The sequence below is a fragment of the Mastomys coucha genome, unplaced genomic scaffold (genome assembly GCF_008632895.1).
Source record: "Mastomys coucha isolate ucsf_1 unplaced genomic scaffold, UCSF_Mcou_1 pScaffold8, whole genome shotgun sequence".
Classification (NCBI taxonomy): Eukaryota; Metazoa; Chordata; class Mammalia; order Rodentia; family Muridae; genus Mastomys; species Mastomys coucha.
This window is the reverse complement of record NW_022196914.1, coordinates 20953591-20964376: the sequence shown is the minus strand read 5'-3', so window position 1 is coordinate 20964376 and position 10786 is coordinate 20953591. Positions and strand designations below refer to the sequence as shown.

General features: G+C 41.5%; 1 long non-coding RNA gene across 1 annotated transcript; it reads right to left on the bottom strand.

Moving 5' to 3' along the window:
* Window positions 1-9407: 9407 nt before the first annotated feature.
* Window positions 9408-10398, bottom strand: LOC116083749. The gene is made up of 2 exons (XR_004115894.1): window positions 10161-10398; window positions 9408-9959 (listed from the first exon to the last, which is right to left on the bottom strand). It is a non-coding gene; the product is annotated as an uncharacterized LOC116083749 (long non-coding RNA).
* Window positions 10399-10786: the final 388 nt, after the last annotated feature.

Sequence of the window (10786 nt, the reverse complement as noted above, 5' to 3'; positions counted from 1 at the left end):
TTCTTCTTCTTCTTCTTCTTCTTCTTCAACCTGGGTTCTGGTGACCCAGCTTGAGTTCAAGGCAAACAAGCACTTTATTAACTGGTCTATCTTTGTGGCTCAAGAACTTGTCTTTTTCTGTGTGTGCATGGTGATGTGTATGTACATGCACATGTGTGTGCATCACTTGCATGTGAAGGACAGAGGTTAGTTAACCTCAGGTGTGATTCCTAAGCGGCCATCCATTTTATTTTGTATGTGTCTGTATGTGTTTGTGTATGTGTGTGTGGTGTGTACACATTTGTGTGCAAGTGGGTATGGTGCACATGCACACGGAGGCCAGAAGTTGGCTTCTGTGCCTTCCTTAATTGCCCTTCTCCACCTTATTTTAAGATACAGTATCTCACTGGACCCAGAGTTTGTCAATCCTGCTAGGCTGCCTAATGAGCTTCAGAGATCTGCCCTTCTCTAAGCCTTAGAGACCGGGAGTGGTCTCTAAGTGCTCCCCCCTCTGCCCCCCGTGCTGCTTTTTGCATGACTGCAGGAGAATCTGACTCCTGCTTATGCAGACACTCATAATAACTGAGCATACCCCTTACATTTTGAGGCAGGAACTCTCAGTAGTAGCATGGAACACATGAAGAAGATGATGGCTGATCAAGGAGCCAGGGACCCAACTATTTCTGAGCACCACCATTTCCAGCTTCTGCTGTGTGTTCCGGATATTGAATGTGGGTCCTCATGTTTGAGCTGAGAGCATTTTACTGAGTAAACTCTCTGCAGCCATGGGTCTGTTTATCTCTGTATATATATGTTTATCTCTATAGCCAGGTCTGAGGCTGTGTGGGTAAAACCAGAAATCTGGAGTGGCACTGTTCTTATTTCAGAGTAAAAACTGAAGACCACAATTGCTGGAGTTCAGACAGGATCTTAATTATGATCTCTTATTATTTCAGAAATGTTAAGTGATGGCTGTTTTGAATGGGGATCTCCCAAGTTGCAGAGTGGCCCCCAAAAGGGTTTGTACCCCCCAAAGGATGGAAGGAAATAAAAGAGAAAATAGAATCCATGTGTGTTCTTTGATTTAAAAAAAATAGGAAAGATGTTAACTTTGCTGGGTTTTGATACATGCCTTGAAATTAGAGGGTACACATGGATAATTTATAAATAAACATCATTCAGGAAATGCCTGCTCTGAAGTATTTGAGTGATAAAGGCACACGATCCAAGAAGGATTGAGTATACTGGAGTCTCAGAGGCAGAAGCTGGCAAACTAGAGGCAGGTGGTATTCCCAAACACAGGGTGTGGGAGTGGAGGGCAGTAAGCAGTAGGATTAGGAAGGTAAATGGAGATGGCATTTGGGAAGGAGGTTACAGAAGCGTTCATGAATGATGTGTAGTAAGTGAGTCTTTGATGGAGCCCTTACCCCTTCATAAAAACTTCATGTCCTACATGTTCACAAAGCTGTCATTTTCTTCCTGTTATAGCAATGTACTTCACCTGGCTAGGTGTTCTCTCTCTCTCTCTCTCTCTCTGTGTGTGTGTGTGTGTGTGTGTGTGTGTGTGGTGTGTGATTAGGATTCAGCATTTCACATGGATGAGTTTGTTTTTTTTTTTCTTATTGCCATCTGTAGGAAATTCAATACAAACAGTATGTTGGCCACAACGTATTCAATACCCACTAATTCTTTACTCAAATATTGGATGGAATTCATATTGCAAATCCAAAAGAGTCACTTGTTAAGAGGAACTTTTGTAAAACCACGAATATGCATAAATGAGGAGCACCAATGGCTGCCCAGTGGAATCCTAGGTTGCAAGTGAGAAAAGTTACCTCTGATGACAAGATTCCCTGAACTCCTGAGAAAACATGTAAAGAGACACCACTTCCTATGTGGTTTGTTGAAAATTATTCTTGAAGACAGATGTTTGCTTTTATAGCTATGTAGGTTATGGTCTTTGAAACCTATGGACTGATAAAATGTTATCCAGCTTCTTTATTGTTCCTCTGTCTGTCTGTCTTAACTGTGTTCTTTTTCTTTTTAGTCATTAGAAGCTATGGCTCAGTTAGTTAGGAGCTATAATCTAAGTGCTATGTTACATGCTTTACTAGCTCACAAATAGAAAACTTATTTTTGTAGGAGAGTGTATTCTTGAACTTTCTTGGAAGAATAGAATAATAATGCATTATGCAATACTACAGAACACAGGCTCTGAAGGCCAACCTTAGGATTGCAAACCAGTTTGGTAATTAGTGGGATGGGCCATTGGTTGAAGACTGGTATTTGTAATTCATGTGGTAATTAAAGTTGCTGATAAATATTCATAGCTGACAAACTACAATCAGAGTAAAAATTAACCTTAAAAGCTATTTTCTCTTTCCAAATCTCTGAGTCAAAATTAGCCCTAAAAAAGTTATTTTAATGCATTTCCTTTGGGACACATCGGAATGCTGACTATTCAACAAACAGAAGCTGTATAAAGAAGCTTTTGGGTCCCATGATCTGGCTGAAGGCTTGCAGGAACAGCTGCTTATCTCATGAATGGAATTTCCTGTTAATCTTCTTGTAGGCTAATTGTTCATCAAAAGCATAACAAACATCAACAAATATTACAACCGTCTCGGCGTTTTAGTATTTTAGAGACAGCAGAAATAGTTTGGATGTTTAACTTGTTTTGTGACTTCCAAATCAGCAGCAGGGTCTTTGGCTTTTGTCACAAGGACTCCTAGAGGGATTAACTTACTCAGAGGGATGGCTTGGCTTGGAAGCCCTCTCTCCTTTTACAACTTGTGGCTTGAGAGGAAAGAACAACATTGTAACTTCAAACAGTGTCGGAGCACCTTTGTTTTGGATGGGCCTTCACATACTTTTCATCCTGTGTGCATGTGGAAATAAATTTTCTTAGGATAAAAAAAAATGCTTCAAACGGACCCTTAGATTCTTTGGCAAGGACCACAAAGAAAGCTCTTGTCAGATGTGAGTCGTTCTGGGTGGGTGAAGATCTGAGATAGGAAGTAATAACATCGCCAGGACATCCAGGTTTGGATCCGAGGTGGAAATGAGCGTCAGTAAAGACTTCCTGGAGCACGGACGGCAGATTTTGAAGAGGCGTTTCCATTTGTTTCTTTACCCCCAGGAAGATGAACATTTTGCGCAAAGGTGAAACCCGGGAGCTGATTTAGAAAATTCCTCGCGGGGAGAAATTTTAGCTCAACAGGCTGTAGCACACTAATCACGCCCTACTTGCTTTTCTGAGCTCTAGCAGAGGCAGGTGCCAAAGCCCGGGGAACAGGCTCCAGGTCTTTGTTTCCTTCTCCAGTTTCTCTGCTTTCAAACATGCGTGGAGATGGATGTGTAGCTCGAGGAAACCAGAGCTCCCAGTTCCTCATTGGCCTCTTCCCGGAAAGAGGGAGAGATACAATACAGGCTGAGCATCCCTAATTTAAAAATATGAAGCTTGTTTCCCAGTCCATTGGATACCACAAGTGGAAAACTCCTCACCTGACCTCATGTGATCAACCACACCTAAAAAGTCAATTCCTTATAACTTTCGTGTAGAACCATCTTCAGACTGTGTGTGAAATAGCAGGGAACACAAGAGAACGTTAGATTTACCCTTCCTAATGATATCATTGTTATGTGTATGTCAATATCCCCACATTTGAAGAGATTCTCTCATAGACATACCATCCTTCCTACTTCAGAGCTACTGCTAGACACTTTTGGGGTTACACAGAGGGATTTTCAGTACTTGGGTTTCCATGTTTTTTTTCCTTGTTTTTCATAAATCTATTTTTGTACGGTGTTTAGCCAGGAAGTCTCATTTGGATATTTGTGTTTGATCCCAAGAACCCAAGTTGGTAAGGATCAGCTCCATGGCTACCCTGTCTCACCGCAGGCAGATGACTGACCCAGCGTGCAGCCTGGTATATGAGCAGGTTACTATCTGTAACTGACACAGTACGTGTACACTCACCATTTTTTTCCAGATTTGTACAGCACAATTGTCTAGAGTATCAACAATGTCTTTAAGGATGTCATAAGAGAACAGAGAATAGAGGAATCCAATGGACATTTCTCCCATTGTATGCCGTGCTTTGGGCATGCAGGGTGAGTAAGCTTTTTTTTTTTTTTTTCTGTCCACAATGTACCTGAATTAGACAGGCAGTGTAAGGAAGGTGTTGGCCATCTGTGGCTAAGGGCTATGTATTTTAGGACACCATCTATATTTACAAACCCTCCTAGTTAAGAAGATACAAGATTATCAAAGAAAGAAAAGTGTGCAGCATACACGTGTGTGATTGCTAAGCCTGAAATAGTTTCATCTGGCCCTTCTGAAAAACCATCTGCTGGTCCTGGACACAGGACTTGCAGTCAGGAATATTTCAGGATGCCTGTTATGAACAGCCATTGGAGTTCCCAGGAGGGAAATGCCATCCTCCAGGTGGGATCAAAGCAAGGTCTGTGGGTGTGGGAAGAGAGCTGCAGAAGGGCTGATTTCAATAAGTGGAAATAGAACAAGGAAAAGAGATAGAGGGGGAGGGGGAGGGGGAAGGGGAAAGGGAAGGAGAGGAAGAGGGGAAGGGTGATGGAAAGGGGAAGGGAGGGGGAGAGAGGGAGGGAGAGAAGAAGGGAGTGACAGAGAGAGGGAGGGAGGGAGATAGAGGGGGGAAAGGAGGGAGAAAGAGAGAGAGGGAGGGTGGGGGGAGAGAGAGAGAGAGAGAGAGAGAGAGAGAGACTGCTTCTTTCTTACCCCTTAACTCTACACACTGGGAAGCTTTGAAGATAAATTAATGTCACTTCCTAAATATGAAAACAAATGAAAAAAAAAGCCCACACACTTGCATACCAAGCTGGAAGCATAACTGTATAGAGAAAGAATTAAGTGTATTTTGAACTCAGCACTCTAACTGTAATTCCCTACTTGTATAAGGATAGGAAGAAATGTGAAGGGGATCCGCTCTACACACACACATACACAACACACACACACACACCTGCTACTTAGCAGGAAGTTGGCCCTGTGATAACTGTCTTGCAACCCTACCTTTGTTCAAAAGAGTTGTTATAGCTACCTCATTACAGTTACCTCATAATGGTTACCTCCTTATGACAACCTTGTTTTGCCCACCTTGCAACCTCGCCTTTGTTTCAGGAGCATCTAACTTGTTATGCTTATGTTCGGTTCCTATAACCTCACCTATTCTGCCCACCAAATCCTCCATTTGGAAGCTCCCTACCCTGAGCTATAAAAGCCTTCTCTTCCTCATATTCAATGACCTCTTGAACTCTACCTTAGGGGGAGGCATCCCATATAGACACACACACACACACACACACACACACACACACACACACACACCTCGTTTTAATTAATTGCATGCTTTAATTAATTTGGCCATGATGATTTAGGTCTGTGTTCTTTCTCCTTCCAGTAGGAGGTTAACATTAGCTGGAAACAGTGATATGATTTCATGATGTAAACATATGTGCATATCCTAGTTTTTATGTGTGTGTGTGTGTGTGTGTGTGTGTGTGTAGTGAAAGATTCTAAAAGTCACCATGCCCCAGTATCCGTACGATACCAGAAGTCAACATTTGCCTCTAAACTGCATTCTAAATAAGCCTCTGAGAGATTGGCTACTTTTAGGCTGTGTTCTGGAAAATTCAAGGTGAGAGTAGAAATCTCACAGAGCCAGCAAACAGTAGTGTCAAAAGTCAACAAGGCCATGGCAGGGAGGCAGGATTAGAATGCAGTTTCTCAGGAGGCAAATTTGAGAGAATCTGACCAGTAAAATAAGAGTTGTTATCAGTTGAAAAATATAGGATAAAAATTTCACCATCTGCCATTAAGAAGAAAGAAAGAAAGAAAGAAAGAAAGAAAGAAAGAAAGAAAGAAAGAAAGAAAGAAGGAAGGAGGGAGGGAGGGAGGGAAGGAAGGAAGGAAGGAAGGAAGGAAGGAAGGAAGGAAGGAAGGAAGGAAAGAAGGAAGGAAGGAAGAGAAAACGGGAAACACAAAACAAGCTGCTTACCATTCCTGGACATAACTGCTATAAATCCCTGTGAATCAGAAAGATGGGAAGACTGAGCAGTTGGTGTGCCTTGGGTGAATGTCAGTGTGCCTTTGTACATAACACTCTAAGGACATGCTTGACTTCACGAGAGAACATCAACTGACAGGCAGAAAGGTTGAGGGATGTCAAAATCAGCTACACAGTTCATACATGCAGAGGGAGTGGAGAGCAACAAGATGACCAGCAAATCTGCTATTAAGACTTTACCTAGGAGAAATGAGGACTTACATTCACATGAAGGCAGGGGTGAAAACATTTCTATGATTTTATTCATAGCTAATAATACTGTGTGCATGTGTGTGGTGTATGTGCATGTATGTGTATGTGCATGTGTGTGTATGTGCATCTGTGTGTGTGTGTGTGTGTATGTGTGTGTGTGTGCATTTACATGTGAGAGTAGGGACCCTCAGAGTCCAGAAGAGGGTGTTAGACCCCTGAGATCTGGAGTTACAGACAGTGAGCTACCTCATGTGGATTCTAGAACCTGAACTTGGGTCCTCTGCAGGAGGAGTACATGTTTTTAACTATTGAACCATCTCTTTAGTATGCCTATAAATCTTTTTAAAGCCATCATAATAACTATTACAAATGAGAGAACAGCCACCCTCTAAGCAGAACCATTGTTCATTGAAACAGTTGGTGAATGACTTTATGGATAGACCATCTTAATACCTACACCATTTCTTAAATGAATGTAACCTGTTCTCTGTGGGCTGAGAATGAAGACACTCACTCAAGTCAAATAGCTTTTACCATAGCAGGAAGACTGTATCCAAAAATCGAGCCTACAATTAATTTCTTGGTGCAGCAGAACTATCAACTCTCAGCTTAGCTACGATGGAGGTAAAATCCTTTGGTGATGTGAGGGTCATTGAAATACAGCCTTATTACAATGAAACCCAATGTCTAAAAATTGTTCTTATTTTGGGCTTGTACCACAGTAAGTTCCAAGATTTTAAACTCTACTAAATATAAAACAAACAAAAAGGCTTTATATATTCATGTTCATTTAAGAAAATACTAGTGGTGATGTATTATTTTTAAGTATACAGCTAATATGTTTGGAGTTATTTAAAATTTATATTGAGAAAAATGTATTTTCACTATTGCTGTAGACGAGCATCTACATAAGACTTTGATTGATGTTTTATATCAAACAACTTTTATAATACTTATTTTTACTGTTATAATATTTTATAAATTTTAAGGAATACGACAAAAAAGATATTGTAGGTATTGAAGGGGGATCTATGGGAGGAGCGGTGGTACAAAAGGGGAACAAGAATGTGATTCAATTCTATTTAATTAAAATATGTTTTTAAATGTTAACAAATTCAGATAAATTGAAATCATGTAACTTTTCTCATCATAATGCAATAAAAGTTTGAAAAAAAGAAAAAATGAGAGAACAATAGAAAATGTTTAAAAAACTTAAAAGGAGTTTAAACTGTGGGCTAGGCAAAAACAGTGGTGATCTTTTCTTCCATGAGATAATGAAACTGTGTCTCTCAATAACAACACCCTTATTCTTGGATAGTCCTGTGCAGAAGTACTCAGGGATCAAACGGCATACTTGCAAAGCATTTTCAATATTTTCAAATAGTCTGACTATCTATATATCATCTATCTATCTATCTATCTATCTATCTATCTATCTATCTATCTATCTACCTATCTTCTATCTATCATTAATTTGGGAGTGGCAAATTTTATTTTAGGAACTTGTATATTTTTAAATTGTAAATCATTTTTTAAAAAGACTTATTTGTGTATTTAACATATGTGTGTGTATTTGGAGCAGAGAGAGAAAGAGAGAGAGAGAGAGAGAGAGAGAGAGAGAGAGAGAGAGAGAGAGAGAGAGAGAGAGAATGCAGAACCAGAATAAGTAGTTGTGTATTCTCCTTCATTACCCACACTTATTCCTTTGAGGCAGGGTCTTTCCCTGAACCCAAGGGTCATGTTTTCACAGATAGGCTGGGAGCTAACAAGGTCCTCACTTGGAGCTAGAGTTACACAGGATGCCCTGTTTGCTATGCCAGTTGCTGGGACTCGAATTCCTGTTCTCATGATTGCACACTGAGGGCATCTTAAATGCTGAGCCACCGCTCTAGCCATTAGACCTCCTTTAAAAGAACTGGCACTGTATTAACATTTGGTAGAACTACAGTCACATCTCATCTATGATTTGTGGGGCAGTGGTTAAATTTATGGGTTCTGGAACTACAGTGCTTATGTTTATATCTTGACAACTCCCCTAATAAACTTGGGCAAGTCCATCATGTGACTGCTCTTGGCTTGAGCCTTAACTATACCACAGGAACTGTGAGAATCAAGGAGTCAATGCCTAGACAATAGCTGACTTATTAGCCAGTATCCTGTAAGCCTTAGCTGTTAGTAGTATCATTTGATATCGAATGACCTATAACATTCTTCGACAAACCAACCCCAGCATGCTCTATGGTTTGCAATTTATTCAGGAAAGAAGGATCAATGGCCTGACTCAGGTTCTGATAAACGTTCTTCCAAGTGGTTTGCAAGGTGTGGTTGGTTCCCCAAAGAGTAGAATCAGAATTCCTCAGGAACTTGGTAGAAATGTAAATCTCCATATAAGATTTAGTGAGTCAGAGACTGTGAAGATGAGGAAAAGCTAGTGATGTGCTGCTCCAAGTCAGCCATTTGCTCTTCTGGGAACAAAGGCCCCACAGTCCCGATTGGTTTTAAGTTCTCTTGCAGGACTGATTTCAAAGTACCAACATCATCCCACTAAGAGCAATGCTTCTGAGCTGGCAGGAGCAACCTGCTCAAGAGTCGCCACTGCTCAGTAGTCTTTCTTTTTATCTTGGAGACACAGTTTCTTTGTGTAATCCAGGGTTAGCCTGGAACTCACTATGTATCCCAGGCTGGCCTTGAACTCTCAATCCTCCTGATCCTGCCTCCTGAGTGCTGAGTACTAGAATAACAGGTGTGCATCAAAGCTTTCCAGATGATTCCAAGAATTCCTGATTCACCCCATCCCAAAGGTTTGCTTATGTAGAGTCATGGTGAGAAAATGTGGCAGACATTACATTGGGATGTTTGAGCACCATCTTGGCCTTCACTTGCAGACCTTAGGCAGATGTCCTACAAGGAGTTGTGTATAACTGCACATCAGCTGTTAACATCACTGCTCTAGCTACACAGCTGCCACAGGCAACCAACACATCACACATTTGAGGAGCTCTGGGGACTTTTACTGCTGCCCACAATCTTTGTGTAAGGCAGTGGTGTTCCCGTTACCATATTTTGCAGGCAGATCTGTAATTCTTCCCTGGGGCTTTGGCATGTGATAGACTGTGCCTCACAGTGATTATGTGAGACAGAAAATATTTTTTATTGGGAAGTTTTATGGGATGATCATAAAATGACCAGTGTGTCAGCTTGGTAACATAAAGAATCTTATTACCACATTAGGTTCGGGTCCAGTGTGTAGTCAGGAAAAAGGACCACTTTCCGGCTATAGTTACTAAAACAGATTTGTGTGGAAGGGATGTTAATTTCTTACTGATATTCCTCTCAACCCCATAGGTCAGCTGGTTGCATGTTTAGAGATGATGCCATGGTAGAGAGGCCATCTTGGTAAATGTTTAAGTCGTTTTCTGGCTTTCTCTTTTGCAGATGGTATTTACAACCATTGCTCTCCCAAGCATTGGCTTTAATCCTTGACATAATTAACTGAGTAAGAGAAAAGCTGAGTGTCCCACACATCTTTTTGGAGGTCATTGTTTATGGTTGAGTAGCCTGGTTCTTTTGGGGGTTGTGTCAAGGCAGCACCTCATGCACCTCATGAACAAAGCTGCTCACCTGTGGCCAGGAAGTAAATTGCAGACAAAAGACTGGGATCTCATGTTGTCTCTGAAGGTCGGACTGTCAATGATACACACACAAAGACTCACCTCTTAGTTGGGTGGTAGTGGTGCACACCTTTAATCCCAGCACTTGAGAGGCAGAGGCCGATGGATTTCTGAGTTCAAGGCCAGCCTGGTCTACAGAGTGAGTTCCAGGACAGCCAGTAGTATACAAAGAAACCCTGTCTCAACCACCCCGCCCTCCAAAAAAAAGACTCACCTCTTAAAGGTGTCACCACTTCCCAATGGTACCATGGGCTGGGGACATGGGCCTTTGGGTGACATTCCAGATATGAACTAGTTTTCTCCTCTGCTGTTTCTTCATTGTTGACTTCTAACTCTCAGTCTACCTTCTCTTCTGGTTTGTAAACATATTCATTCTCACTTTGCCCCAATACCACAGGAGAGTGTGGCATCGGAGAGGCCACTCCTCTTCCAGCTCCACGAGTGAACTCTGATTGCAGCTCTGTTCTCCTCAGCTTTTTGTCATGGTAACGGTCAGTCCATATGTCTAACATCTGTGACAGAGAGCACCAGCTTTATGAGCTCACTGGCCCTTAACATGTGGCCTTTGTGAATGAGCAACTGAAAATTTATTTTTACTCCCTTTAAAATAGAAATGTTGGGCTCCAGAGAGATGACCCGGCAGACAAGAAGAGTGTTGGCTTATGCAGAGAACCCAGGTGCAGTTCCCAGCACCTGTATGGCAGCTCACAAACATCTGTAACACCAGTTCCAGAGTTTCTGACACTCTCTCTTTTGCACTCCAGGGACACTGTATACACGTGGTACATATATACAGGCAAAACATCCATACACATGAAATGAAAATAAATCTTTATTAAA